This window comes from Heptranchias perlo, chromosome 5 (assembly GCF_035084215.1).
Source record: "Heptranchias perlo isolate sHepPer1 chromosome 5, sHepPer1.hap1, whole genome shotgun sequence".
Lineage (NCBI taxonomy): Eukaryota > Metazoa > Chordata > Chondrichthyes > Hexanchiformes > Hexanchidae > Heptranchias > Heptranchias perlo.
Window position 1 is genome coordinate 84,785,609 of NC_090329.1, and position 14,155 is coordinate 84,799,763.

Consider the following 14,155-nt stretch of genomic DNA (forward strand, 5'->3'; position numbering starts at 1 on the left):
AAAGATTGGATAGGCTGGGATTGTTTTCTTTGGAACAAAAAAGGCTGAGGGGAGATTTAATTGAGGTGTATAAAATTATGAGGGGCCTAGATAGAGTGGATAGGGAGGACCCATTTCCCTTAGCAGAGGGGTCAGTGCCCAGGGGGCATAGATTTAAAGTAATTGGTAGAAGGATTAGAGGAGAGCTGTGGAGAAATTTTTTCACCCAGAGGGTGGTGTGGGGGTCTGGAACTCACTGCCTAAAAGGATGGTAGAGGCAGAAACCTTCAACTCAATTAAAAAGTACTTGGGTGTGCACTTGAAGTGCCGTAACCTACAGGGCTACGGATCAAGTGCTGGAAAGTGGGATTAAGCTGGATGGCTCGGACATGGGCCGAATGGCCTCCTTCTGTGCTGTAGCTTTCTGCGATTCGATTATTCTATGACCACCAAAAAGTTTTAACTTCAGCCAGGCACTGCTGTGGTCAGCACGAAAAGAAAGATTTTCTCAGTTGACTGTGGCAAAGGTTCACCATGGCGATGTATGGGCCAAGAAACAGAGTCAGAAGATCAGCAAAATAACTGTGAAACTCTGATGCAAAAACCTGATGAATACTTTAAATTTCATGAATGCTTTGTGCCAAATGTATGAAAGGGCACTTTACCACGAACACAGTCAGAAAATGAGAAAAACTGTAGGATCAGTTGTTCAAAATTTTTAGGAATTGGCTGCACTCTGTGAATTTAGATCACACAAAAACTGGGACATTCAGATCAGAATTGTGATTGGCATTGCTGACAAAGACCTGTCACAGAAAGTGCAAACTGAATTCTAAAATGAGGATCTTTTCTTAGTGTTACTGAGTTACAGAGCATCGTCAATTGCAACTACAGGTAATAACCTAGCACAATTCATGATACAAAGACAGATTAAAAACTACAGTTACCACATTGGACAAAAATCTGAAGCTAAAATGGCCAAGAAGAAAATGGACAGAAAATCAGGCAAGTTCCATTACTAAAGGCTGCTCCGGATGAGGCTTTACTAACGACAACTGACAGCATCAGCAGGCCATTGCCGCATTCTTCAGTTGAGCTGCAACCAGTGACTATTGAAATGGTATATTGATAATGATGATTGACTCTCCTGCTTATCCTTTGCAATGCAGATCTTACAGCTTACAAAAAAAATTTCATCTCAGCACCGACCCATATTTCACCGTGAATTGCAGAATCATAGAATCATAGGATGTTACAGCACTGAAGCTGAAGAGTCTATTGCTCCTATGAGGTGCTCCCTCAGTGGCTCCAGCATGGGAGGTGAAAGGCTCCTGTGGCTCATTCAAGAGCTCATGAGATGCTGATGGTTGGTGACCTCTAGGAATCGGCCCAGCTGCAGACTGTAGAAACTCAGTGATCTTCGGGGCAGGCCGGACAAGGTGGCTTTCTGGCACCAGCATGAGCCTTAGTGGAGGGAGTCATGAGGGTCCAGATAGTCACCGTGAGGGATGGCAACATGTTCTACTCCCATTGAGCACGCCTGTTATCGGATTGTGCCTCAGCTCTCCCACTTATTTGTTCAAGGTGTAGAAGATGGTGGAGCCCAGAGCCTGCATGGCCCCAGTATGAGTATCCCTCAGAGAAACTAATAATGGTGCCAGAGACTCCTGCATGTAGGGCCCAGCTGCTGCATCCATTGAAGTGACCTCATGCTCCATGGTTGACTGCAGAATGCTGATGCCATGCACTAGAACTCAACACCAGCTGGTACCAGACTCCTCCACACTCTCCAACATGCTATGAAAGCTCGCTGGTGAGCAGTCCAATGCATTCACCAATTTGTGATGCACAGAATTCATCTTTTAAAGGCTGGGCCTCTAAAGTCTGCATCTCTGCCTTCTTCAACAGAGTTAGGATGTGAGCTTGCTCTCTAGGGAGCAGTTAACTGGATCAACATCCTTTCCACCTGCACTTGCTCCTGTTCACTTGTGTTCAGTGAATCACCCTCTAACTCATAATCTATAGCGTGCGGGTTGCCAGTTTTTGTGCTGGTGCTTGAAAAGATGTGAGCGAGTGACAGTTCATCTTCAGGAGGGTTCTCCTCCTTAGCATGTACTGCAGCAGGATCCTATATGGACCTAGAAAGAGAAGAGAGGGACAATGTTTAGCACAGCAGTAGCAGATGGAATACATCACCAAATTGTCATGCTGTGTAAATGAGTTAAGTAGGAAGGGAAGTCGCCCAAACACCCTATTATGTGTGGCCTCTAGTCTGGCCATCTCCAATGCTCCATGCAGTCTGTATGCCAATTATGTCGATGGCAGCCTCTTTCATTGCTGCATTGAGGCAGGACCTCCTCCTGTTCTTCCACTCTCCCTTCTGTTGCATGTTTGCTTTTCCTGCAAGAAGAATAGATGTTGGTTAATGTGTGTCCTGTTGAAGCATTTTGAAGCTGTGTAAGGCTTAGCATTGTGTGAAGAAGAAACAGCAGGTGTGGGCAAGAGGGTGAAATAGTTGTGAGGGCCGTAGAAAGTGCAAGCAGAAGGAGGTGCAGTGACGTGTCCTTTGGACATGAAAAGTGCACCTCTCCTTTAAGAGGCCTTTAAATAGCAGTAGCCCTGACAGATTTTCTACCCTCCCAATTGGCAAGCTGCCTAGAGGGACCCATGATTAGCACTGGCAGCTGCTGATTACATTTAAAAGAGGCTCGACCATGAAAACGGATCGGGCCACTTGCTAACTCGATTGGGTCAACGGGATAGACGCCTGTCCACTGTCTGATTGGAGGAGGGGCATGGGAAGCAGAGGAAGGAAAGATTGCTAGTGCTGGGGCTAAAGTAGGGTCGTGCAAGGCTGTGCAGTGAGTAAGAAAGATGTGAAGTGGAGTCTTACCTTGGCAGTCCTGGTGAGGCCAATAAATTTCATCCTGCACTGCAGCCAGGTCCTAGGTGCAATGCTTGTGGCATTGGTATGCTCTGCAACCTCTCTCCATTGGCATTTTCCAGGGATCCTAGCACCAATCAAAGGGGAAGGGGCTCTCAGTTGCTCACTGGGCACATTCATGGCACCATCAGTAAATCTGGGAATACTGATCATAGTCATTTTGCCAGCAGAGTCTGAAAATCGATTGCTAATAACCAGCATGAAAAGTGCACCTCTCCTTTAAGAGGCCTTTAAATAGCAGTAGCCCTGACAGATTTTCCACCCTCCCAATTGGCACCCATGATTAGCACTGGCAGCTTGCTGATTACATTTAAAAGAGGCTCGACCATGAAAATGGATCGGGCCACTTGCTGACTTGATTGGGTCAACGGGATAGACGCCTGTCCACTGTCTGCTCAATCAGTGCTACCACACCAAAATTTGACATTTCAGGATTGTTTGGCCATTATTGAATGGAAAGGATCAAGATATAAATTATTTTAAAATAATTTGAGTTGAAGTGGCTTGGGATGTCTTTCTACATTAAAGGTGTTATATAAATGTTGTTATTATTGTTGTGATTTAAAGAAGTTCATTTCTCAGGACAACCCCATTTTGGGCTGTAACTCCAAAATCAGATGTGAGGTGATTAATATGCTAACAGGAGGTTATTTAACCATGAAACCAAACCATAAGCAATTTTGTTGTCTTGTCTCTGTGTGAGGTAAACATTTTGCACCAATTGTGTTGGGAGGGTTTAAATCTCTTTCTGATTGTGAACAGTCAGGAATAAAGCTGAACACAGACACCAAGGAAGCCAGGCTGCTTTTTGGAAACGGAGTTGCACAGGCAGTCAGGCTGCAAAGAACTGCACAGTCCGAGGGGCTTTACCACGGGACTTTGGAACAGAAATTCGGATAGGTTATTCTCTTTAAGTTAAAATGACTCACCAAAGTGGAATAGGGTTGCACATCCATTATTTTGGCTGGGAAATTCCTCGGAGCCGCTTCCGTTCTGCCAGCATTACTTTGCGTAAATGGTGAAGTAACTCCTAGGGAAGGGGAGCAAGTTTTTGTATCACATTGATTGAACTAAGCAATTTTTGATCAAACCTGTTAGTCTGTACATTGCACCTTACTGTGGAATAAAACAGTTTACCAAGTTTTAGCTCATCCCATGTTAACTGAGTCCACCTTTGCAGAGATTGAAGAAGAACACGTGTGCAAGACATGGGGCTCGATTTTGGAATGAAGTAGCGGGTGCGTTGGGGGCAGAGGGCTCCGAAGATCCCGAGTGGGTTCGGAAACCGGTTCCAACCCGCAGACTTCCGTGTACGCCACTAACATGTCTGGGTGCACGCACGCCTCATGAATGCGGAAGTCCCACCGGCAATTAAAGCCGGCAGGATGATACTTAAGAGAGTTATTTAGAGAGTTGAAGTACTTAATTTTGTGCACATTGAGGCAGGGGTTCGATTTTCAAACATCCTCAGCATGTTTCCCATGCTGTGGGAAACACTCCATGTTGCAGGAGGCGTGTTTCAGCCAGCAGTCAGCGGGACGTTCAAATGCTTGTTTGACAGATGAGTATAAAAGGTGAGTTATTGCAACAGGGCACTCAGTTCTTTCAGTTTGGCTGGGTGATCTTTGTGTTTTCACTGAAAATTCTTAGTTTCTACTCAGAATTCTTCTGTTCACACATACTTAACAACTTTTCGGACCCCCTCAAACAGACACCATCAGGATGGGAGGGGCGCCATGGCTGCATTCATCACTATATCCGAGGATGAGCAACATCACCAGCCTCGCCAGGCACGGCGTGCACATCCGCCACTTGCAGCTCTACAAAACAGTGCTGCGCCACAGTCACCTGCACAAGAGCACAGAGGGGGAACAACAGAGGGAGCAACGTCGCAGGAGGCACTACCCTCGTCAGAGGGTCTACAGACTGAGGCTCAGCTTCCTGGACTGCCCTGAGGAGCAGTGCATACAGAGGCTGAGAGTGAGTCGCCAGGTGGTTGCAGACATCTGCAACCTCCTTCATGCCGAGCTGCTCCCGGCTGGGCCTCGTGGCATCTCATTACCCGTCAGAGTTAAAGTGACCACTGCCCTCAACTTCTTCACCTCCAGGTCATTCCAGGGTGCCACCGATGACATCGCCGGGGTCTCTCAGTCGTCTGCACAAGTGCATAAGGCAGGTCACCGACGGTTTGTTTTGCAGGGCTTCGCAATATGTCAACTTCCTTATGGACGACCTCAGCCAGACGGAGAGGGCAGTGGGATTCCACTCTGTGACTGGCTTGCCACGTGTACAGGGTGCAATTGATTGCATGCATATAGCAATCTGAGTACCTCCACACGAGCCAGGACTGTTCATCAACAGGAAGGGGTATCACTCCATCAACATTCAGCTCGTTTGTGACCACCGCAAAAGATTTATTCACATGTGTGCCAGATTTGGCAGCTGCCACGATTCATTCATTCTGAGGGAATCCAACATCCCGGGCCTCTTCCACGCACCAAATAACCTTAACAGCTGGCTCCTCGGGGACAAGGGATACCCCTGCACACGTGGCTCATGACACCTCAGAGGAACCCCATCACCGAGCCACAGCATCGATATAACAACAGCCACATCGCCACCAGGTCTACAATTGAGCATGCTACAGGGCTGCTGAAGATTTGAGTGCCTTGATAGTTCTGGGGAAGTGCTTCAATATGGACCAGACAGAGTTGGACGCATTATAGAAGTGTGTCGTGTCCTGCACAACATGGCACAACAGAGAGGGGTGTCGCTTGAGGAGGCCCCATCAACATCTGCCATCCACTTTGAGGAGGAGGAGGTGGAGGAGGAGGAGGCAGAAGAGGAGAAGGAGGAGAAGCAGGAGCAGGAACAACCCATGGGCAGAGCAGCGGCTCACTCGTCTGCTCGTGAGGCCAGGGAGTCATTGATATGTGAACGGTTCTCCTAACATCAGAAAGTGTGAATAGTCCAGTCCTCGCACTACCTGGAAAGAGTAGCGCCAAAACCAGCCTCCCCAAACCCTCCCTGCACAAAACAGTCCTGGGACTATACATACACCCAATGTAAAGTCACTCACAGGGTGGCATCAAGTGTCGCCGTTCATAGTGAAGCTCATGAAAGGACCTTATCACAAAAGTCAGTCAAGAATGAGCAAGACGTGGCAGTAGTAGTAAGAATGATAATATTTAATGTGACTTTAACAAAAACCAAATATAAATGAAAAACATGACCATCTGACAGACACCCTTGTGCATACCCTTCGTGATCACAAATCCTTAGGCTTCCTCTTCTTACCGTTTCTACGTGGTGCATCCCCTATGGCTGCATCAGAGGAAGCGGCAGGTTGCTCATGTTCGTACCCTGACTGCTTAGATGCATTCAGCGTACGCCCTCTGGGTTTTGGAGTACATGAGGGCACCTCCAAAGAGTGCACCTGTGCAGGAGTAGCCTATGCCACCTGGAGAGGAGGCAGCATTGCAGGTACTGGTTGAGAGGGGGGCAACGGGTGAGAGGTGGGAGCGCTTTGAGTGGCGTCCCCACTTCCATGTCCCCTTTCACCATCATCCCTCTCCTGGACCAGGCCCACATCACTCCTACCACCCTGCTGGACAACAGTTTGGAGGACATGTATGATGCCTTGGAAGCCCAGTTGTAAAGTATCTGTCTGCCTGTTTAAGGCAGCAGAATGTTGTTCACCCTGAGTCCGAACGACCGTTGTTAGGGCCTGAATGGACTCATTGCAAGCCGTACTTGATGCTCAATGGAGGCTAGCCTTCTCTCCATCGCAGACATTCCCGCACTTACCTGCGACACTATCTCAGAGGATGCACTGCAGCAACTCGCCAAGGCTTCTTCGACAGCACCTCCCAAACCCGCGACCTCTACCACCTAGAAGGACAAGAGCAGCAGGCACATGGGAACAACACCACCTGCACGTTCCCCTCCAAGTCACACACCATCCCGACTTGGAAATATATCGTCGTTCCTTCATTGTCGCTGGGTCAAAATCCTGGAACTCCCTTCCTAACAGCACTGTGGGAGAACCGTCACCACACGGACTGCAGCGGTTCAAGAAGGCGGCTCACCACCACCTTCTCGAGGGCAATTAGGGATGGGCAATAAATGCTGGCCTTGCCAGCGACGTCCACATCCCGTGAACGAATAAAAAAAAGACATTTTCTCGCATCCCTGCGACACTATTTCAGCGATACCCTCACTTATCTGTGCCACCATTCCATTAATGCAGGAGTTGGACTCCTCCATCCTCTGTGCTATTGTGGAGAATGCGCGTGGCACCTGTTCCAGTACCTCGCAAATGTGTTGCTGTCCCTCGATCATTCTCCTTTTAAAGGATGGCCTCCAGGATTCAGCATCTGCATCCAGCTGAGCAGAGCCTGGAGAAGAGTGCTCCCATCGACGCGGACTCTCCACAGCTGCCTCTGCCACCAGCGTCTGCTCATGCTCACTTGTGTGTGGTGACTCACCAGGTACCAACCCAACTAACTCACTACTAGGACCCACCGAGATGTGAGTATCTGCACTGGTGGATGGCTCACTAAGATGTGACGGTGCACCCTCAGATGCCGGCAGGTCCTCTGAGGAATTGCCCTCTGCCGTCACTGTAGTCGTTGAAGTGCCCGAAAGAGAACAGAAGGCAATATTAAGCATCATCACAGATGTGTCATGTTGCGATCAGCATACTGAGGTGTTGAACATGCCAAGCATTGTTAACATCAATTGATATTGTGTGTGATGAATGTTAAAGTTATGTCACCAGATGTTTGTGGGGTGCCAGTCTCACCATCCCCGATGGACAGGCACTCGAGGGTATGGCTGAGCTCCAGCTCCCCCTGCTCCGCGTCTATGAGGACCACTATTTGTTGTGGCCCCCTCCAGTCCTCAACCTCTTGTGTACATTTTGAGCTCTCTTCTCCAAGAAGGGGACAAAGAACAGACTTGTGAGTGAGTGATGGTGAAGTGGCCAACCAATGAATGCATTGCTTTGGGTGAGGCTGAGGGTGAAAGAGGATGACTATCAGACAGAGACATCACATTGGATCAGGATTGGGGTGAGTGGTAATGGTGGGGTCACAAATGGGGAGGTGAGGAAGTGCTCAGGAAGTGAAGGTAAGTTGAGGATGAGCCTTAAGTGGGTGCGAGGAGTGATGTGCTGGAGTAGTGTTGGCAGTGCAGAATGAGTTGGGGGGTGGGGGCAGTGATGTGGAACACGGAATACAGGAGAATGAATAAGTGTGCTCACTTTTGCTGACCTAGCTAATTCATTGAAACGCTTCCTGCACTGGATCCAGGTGCAGGAGGTGTTGCTACTACTGGTGACCTCGTCTCCTCCTCGAGCCAGGTCTTCTTGGTGGCAGAGGCAGAGCACTTCCTCCTGTCCGTGGGGTAAAAGACTTCCCTCCTTCTTTTCACCCCATCCAGTAGCTGCTGCAGTGATGCATCGCTGAATCTTGGAGCAGCCTTGCCCCTGTGCTGCTCCATATTGTGTGTTTTCTGGTCTTTCCTGCAGCAAAAGCCTTTGTGGCAATGGCCCTTTAAATAGAGCCGCTAAAGCTGACAGCCTGTCATGCGGGAGCGTAGTCCGCCTACTGCGTAGCTTTCGGACAGCAAACCCGGAAGCCACGTTAAGTGGCACCAATTCACTTGCGATTGTGTGCGAAACGGACATATTTTATTTGTCGGGTTACCCACGCGCCCATTCACCCCCCATTCTAAAATCGGGGCCATGGAGATCCAGCCCAGATCCTTCGGGCTCCTCCTATGGGCTGCTGCTGCCCCGGGCTTTCCCCCTCCACCCAACTGCCTGCTGGCAGGCTCGACATTCGGACCACACGATATTGAGCCAGCAAGCTGCAATGGGACGACCATTCAGGGCCTGCAGCTCGCTGGCAGCACGGAAATAAGGACATGAGGTCCAGCCCTTGCAATGTCTTGGACCTCCAGCTGGCAGGAAGCGATGAGAGTTTGACTCACTGCCTGCCCATTCTATGCCAAGTGTTAAAATCCCCTCCACAGAGTCTCTCTTTCTCAGCTGCATTTTAAAGGCTTTGTGCTTGCTCAAAATTTAACAGGGAAAGGTTGATATCATCCATAACTCATATAAGTAGGAAACCTTTCACTTTGTCAGTTGGATATACAGCCTATCCACATCCAGGGTTTTCATTTCCATTTATCTCTGACAATGCTCCTTTTTTGTACAAAGTAAAATGCATCGTCTACTTCTAGTTATGTAACAGAAATATTAAATGAAGGCCCCTGTCAAACTAAAGTTTAGTATTGGCAGTCAGAGATGTAAATATCAAAATAATGCCTGATAATTCTATGTAGTAGTGAATATTGTTCAATGTAGCAAGGTTGTTCAATTTTTCTTTCAAGTACAATTAAATTGGCTGTTCGTAGTAAAATTTGTTGACATCTTTTGACATTCAATGTTGCTTTTTAAATCGCAAACGCAGCATTTGAGGAAGATAATGATGCATTCATCACTGTCAATGTATGGTAAGGTTTTCTTAGGTTTACACATAACCTAGTCTGTTGAAGTTTTCTGTCAGTTTTTATATGATATTGGCTCCTATTGAAAACAATTATATATCTAATGGAAAAGAAAAGGATTGTTCCCATTTGTGGCAAAATACAAGAGCCTTACCCACTTTTCCCAAAGTTTCTTCACCCCTCCCAAAAAAGCACATGGAGGTGAATTTCCACGGGGGTTCTCCCGATTGTCTGCCGTAACTTTGGTGGAAAAGCTACAGAGACCCTGGAAAAATAGCACAAATGCCATTTACTCCATTTATTCCAGAGTTTCTGCAGCTCTTCTGCCGAAGTTAAGCTGGACGATTGGCCGAATCCTAGCGTTAATTTACCCCCGTGATCTTTATAACGTGCACTCTCTTTTTCAGTCTGATAAACATCTGCAAGTGATTAGAAGGAAGGAAGATGAGTTTGATTCAACTGCTGGGTTAGTTAAATTCTTGTGAAAAGGTGTAATTCTGTAAAAAGAACTCTTGTTTTCCAGTTTATTATGTTTCTTTAGCTGGTTACATTTAACTAGTTGTAAACAATTTTACAACACCAAGTTATAGTCCAGCAATTTTATTTTAAATTCACAAGCTTTCGGAGGCTTCCTCCTTCGTCGAAGCCTCTGAAAGCTTGTGAATTTAAAATAAAATTGCTGGACTATAACTTGGTGTTGTAAAATTGTTTACAATTGTCAACCCCAGTCCATCACCGGCATCTCCACATCATGACATTTAACTAGGTTAGTACAATTGATGAAATTTGGTGTATTGTGTGCAATGACTGGCAGTTCAGAAGAAAGCTCCTGGAGCTTTCCGGAGCTGTATTGTCACCTATCGAAGCTTAGGTTAGTGCTGTAATAGGGAACTAATTACAGGTTACAAGAAAGAGCATAGCTTACTATTATCTTTCAGAGTCCTGTGGTTTAGAATGAATTAAGCAGGTGACAATTGTTTCAGAAATGAGTTCACTACAACACAAAGTGAGAGCTCCCTGGATGATTAAAGATATAGAGATTAAAATGAAACCGAAAAAGGAGGCTTATGACAAATGTAAAGTTCATAAAACAGTAGAGAACCAGGCTGAATACAGAAAGTACAGAGGAGATCTAAAAAAGGGAATAAGATGGGCAAAGAGAGAGTATGAGAATAAATTAGCGGCTAACATAAAAGAGAACCCAAAAGTCTTTTATAAACACATAAATAGTAAAAGGATAGTCAAAGGAAGGGTGGGGCCAATTAGGAACAAAAAAGAAGATCTTCTTGTGGAGGCAGAGGCTATGGCTGAGGCACTAAATGAATACTTCACATCAGTCTTCACAGGAGAAGAGCGTGCTGCCAATGTACCCACAGTGAAGAAGGCCCCGGGTATGATTTTGGGGCCCGAGACACATTAGAATCAGGCTGGCAAATGGGTGTCCCGAGGCAGCTCATTGGCTTTGGCCCACAAGAATGTCATCCAGCTGGGACACCACCAACTCCTGCAGGTAGGTCCTGTGGGAGAGGGGAGAGGGGAGAGGGGAGGCCATGGGGGAGAGCCCGGGTCAGAAGTGGCCTGGAAGGGCATTCTTACTGCTCCAGGCTACACAAAAATAATTTCAAACTTACCTTCTTAGAGCCCCCTCAGGCTCGATCGCCTGTGGAACTGATTAGAGTGAGCACGGCGCATACTCTGACCCGTTCAATCCTAAAATGGCAATCGGGATTCTATATACATCCTAGGACTCCGATTTGTATAATAAAAGTGGTCTACCACCTGAAACCGGCAGGCACTTTGGGCGCCAAGCGGTAGGATCTCATCAAAGTCGTGGTGGGCCGATAGTTGGGGTTGACAGGATGTTAAGACAACACCCCCACCCCCCCACCCCCATTTTTAGGCCCTTAACGCCGATTTTACCAAGTTGGACCCATTGTGCCTCATATTATTCATCTTTTTGCAGGTTGGATTGAATTTGTGATTAGTCTTTCCTCGCTTGTTGGTCTGGTGAGGGACATCTGATATTTAGTGATCTAGTGGCATCTAATTATTAGTGATCTACTGTGCAACTTGCTATTGGACGTCCGACAGTCTACCGATGAATTACACAGAGTGAGTGTGCAGTGGTTTATGGAAGTTTACAACCTTGGCTACAGTATTGGGATTTTTTTTTGACTTTGGCTCCATAAGTATTTGAATTTAATTCACTCAGAACCTGTCTTGCCTCAGAAAAAAAGATAAATCATGAGCTCTCACTCCTTTTCAGCCTGTTGGCTCAGTGGGCTTATAGAGCAGCCTGACATGCTTATTACACTTTCTATTTTGGGTTCAGCTCTGGGGCAGGGGGCTTTGCAATTGTATATGCACTAAGGTCTCCACTCCCAAAAGAAATATCTGATTTACTTATGTGTTTAAGGAAGAGCAGGAAAGAACTTTTGGACTAGTAAATCCTCATGCACCAGGTTGTCAGACTCCAAAGGAAAATCATTGGGTTTTGCATCTCATAAATTGTATATGTGATGTGAAGTTAACCAAATGACTTAGGATGAATTATTGACAGTTTGATTGCCTGTCACAAAAAAACAATGAGAAAGTTACAGATTGCATACTAATAAATAACTATGATATTTTATTTCTCCAGTCCCAGCAACATATTTCATTTCTTTCTGGCAGAAACTCCAGGTTTTAGCATTATGAATTGCAACTTCTGCTCCACAGAATAAATAATTTGTCACCTTTTCCAAGTATACTCTCGTAAAAAGATGCATTTTTCCAACATTCACAAGAGATAGCTGCACTATACATTCAACTGAGTGAAAATTGTTCATTAGGATCTTGCCCTTCAAGCTTCATTGCCCTGTGCAACTGATTCTTGCTTCCATGTTTTTTTAAAAAAATGACCAGGGCCCTGAAATTCCGGGGGGCTGCAGATGGACCTAAATTGCATTTCCACCCATAGGGAATATGGGCCAAAACCTAACTCTGTCAGGATTTAACCTTTAAATCCAGTCATGGTGGCCATGGGTGGATCTTCCGCCCGTCCCGTCCCCCTTCATCAAGGTGCCATGTCAGTGGATTTCCTGGGCTTCCTTGGGAAATTCCTCCCTTTAAATCCTTGAAAGGCCTCAGCGGAACACACACAAGTTAAGATCAGGCATGAGTCCATTTGAGGCCTTCGAAAGACCCCAAACCATCATTAAAGTAAGGCAATTGATTTCACTAGTTGGAGTGGCTCCAGTGGGAGCCAAAACATTTTATCTTCAGCCCACTTCGGGGGGTGGGAGGGGCAGTGGGGTGGGTCCACGACTCCTGTCACTTATTCACTCTCGCAAGTGCCAGTGACCTGCCCAGCTATGCAAATGACTCTAGGAATTTTTAGGTCCATAAATTCAATCTTTCTAACTTCAACATAGGGTTGGTTCTGATGAAAAGCCAGAACACCTAAAAGGTGTGTATTTTTTTTTCGAACAGGTACAAAGTCCAGAACGCACAAAGCTAACTTACATTCAATGGTGTACACATCCTGTGAGTAACCGAAGGAACTTTTTCTAAATGATGTACTAGCATTACGTGGCAATACATAGAACTGCAAAATACATTAAAAAGGATTGTTGCAAATGTGCTGGTGCACAATGTGTCACTCCGCATTCAGAACCTGTAAAACATATCTCGGATTGTTTATATGTTGGATAGATAAATAGAATACATTTTGGGAACCACTTATTTTTCACAAACTACTGAACCCCAATATGTATCCTGTACTTACACAAGGGATCACTGCATCATTCTAACATATAATCAGCATTTCAACACTTTTCATGGGACTACTTTTAATTGTCACAAGTAGCAACTATATGATTACCGATTAAACATGGTTCCAGTAGAAATATTCCTCTGTGGTTACTCTTGGTGTTCCGTGTTGTGCAGCATGCATACACCAGCTGCTGATGTATTAATAACCCTACTTACCACTGCAAATCAGCTCTGAGGAATGGAATTTCTGCTAATGGATAGGGCAGTTTGAATACACAATTTGATTGAGGAGTACTGTGTTGGCTCCAACTTGTATGTTAGAACTGAGTGCTACTCCATTGACAAGGCCTCTACACGGATGATTCTCAATGGAGGTGGAGTAAGAGTCAGCTATTGAATACTAGTTATTGTGCTGAATCTGGCATTAATTTGGCACAAAGAATTGCAGTATAACACAGGCATGTATGTTGTAAGATTGCTTACATATCGTGGAATTTCACAGCCACTTATACCTGTCTCAGCAGTAATAGATACTGATATTGTACTAAGACCAACAATCATGTGTTATGAAAACTTTCAATTTCAGTTTCCTGGCCCACTGTACTAATCATGCAGTTGGAACAGAGACTTATAATTTAAGCCTAGTACTTAAAGTCTAGTTTGCAACCTGAAGAAGGAAGTAACACAAGAATAATAAGGTTTAATAAGAAATTTGACAGTGTTACAATATTTTAAGAAACAGGTTGAAATATTGGACAGAATAATTTTTATTTTCTCCCACACACTAATTGGAAATGCAAAGCAAAGTGAAAAAACAAGTTCCAAATGGAAGATCCAGCACTGTGATTATATACAATACTAAATCTAGGACTTGACTGTAGCACTGCCTCAAATTTCAATTGCCATGATGCAAAAAACACAGCAGAAAGTTGAAGACTTAAGGCAGTGAGTCAAATATTTTCAAAC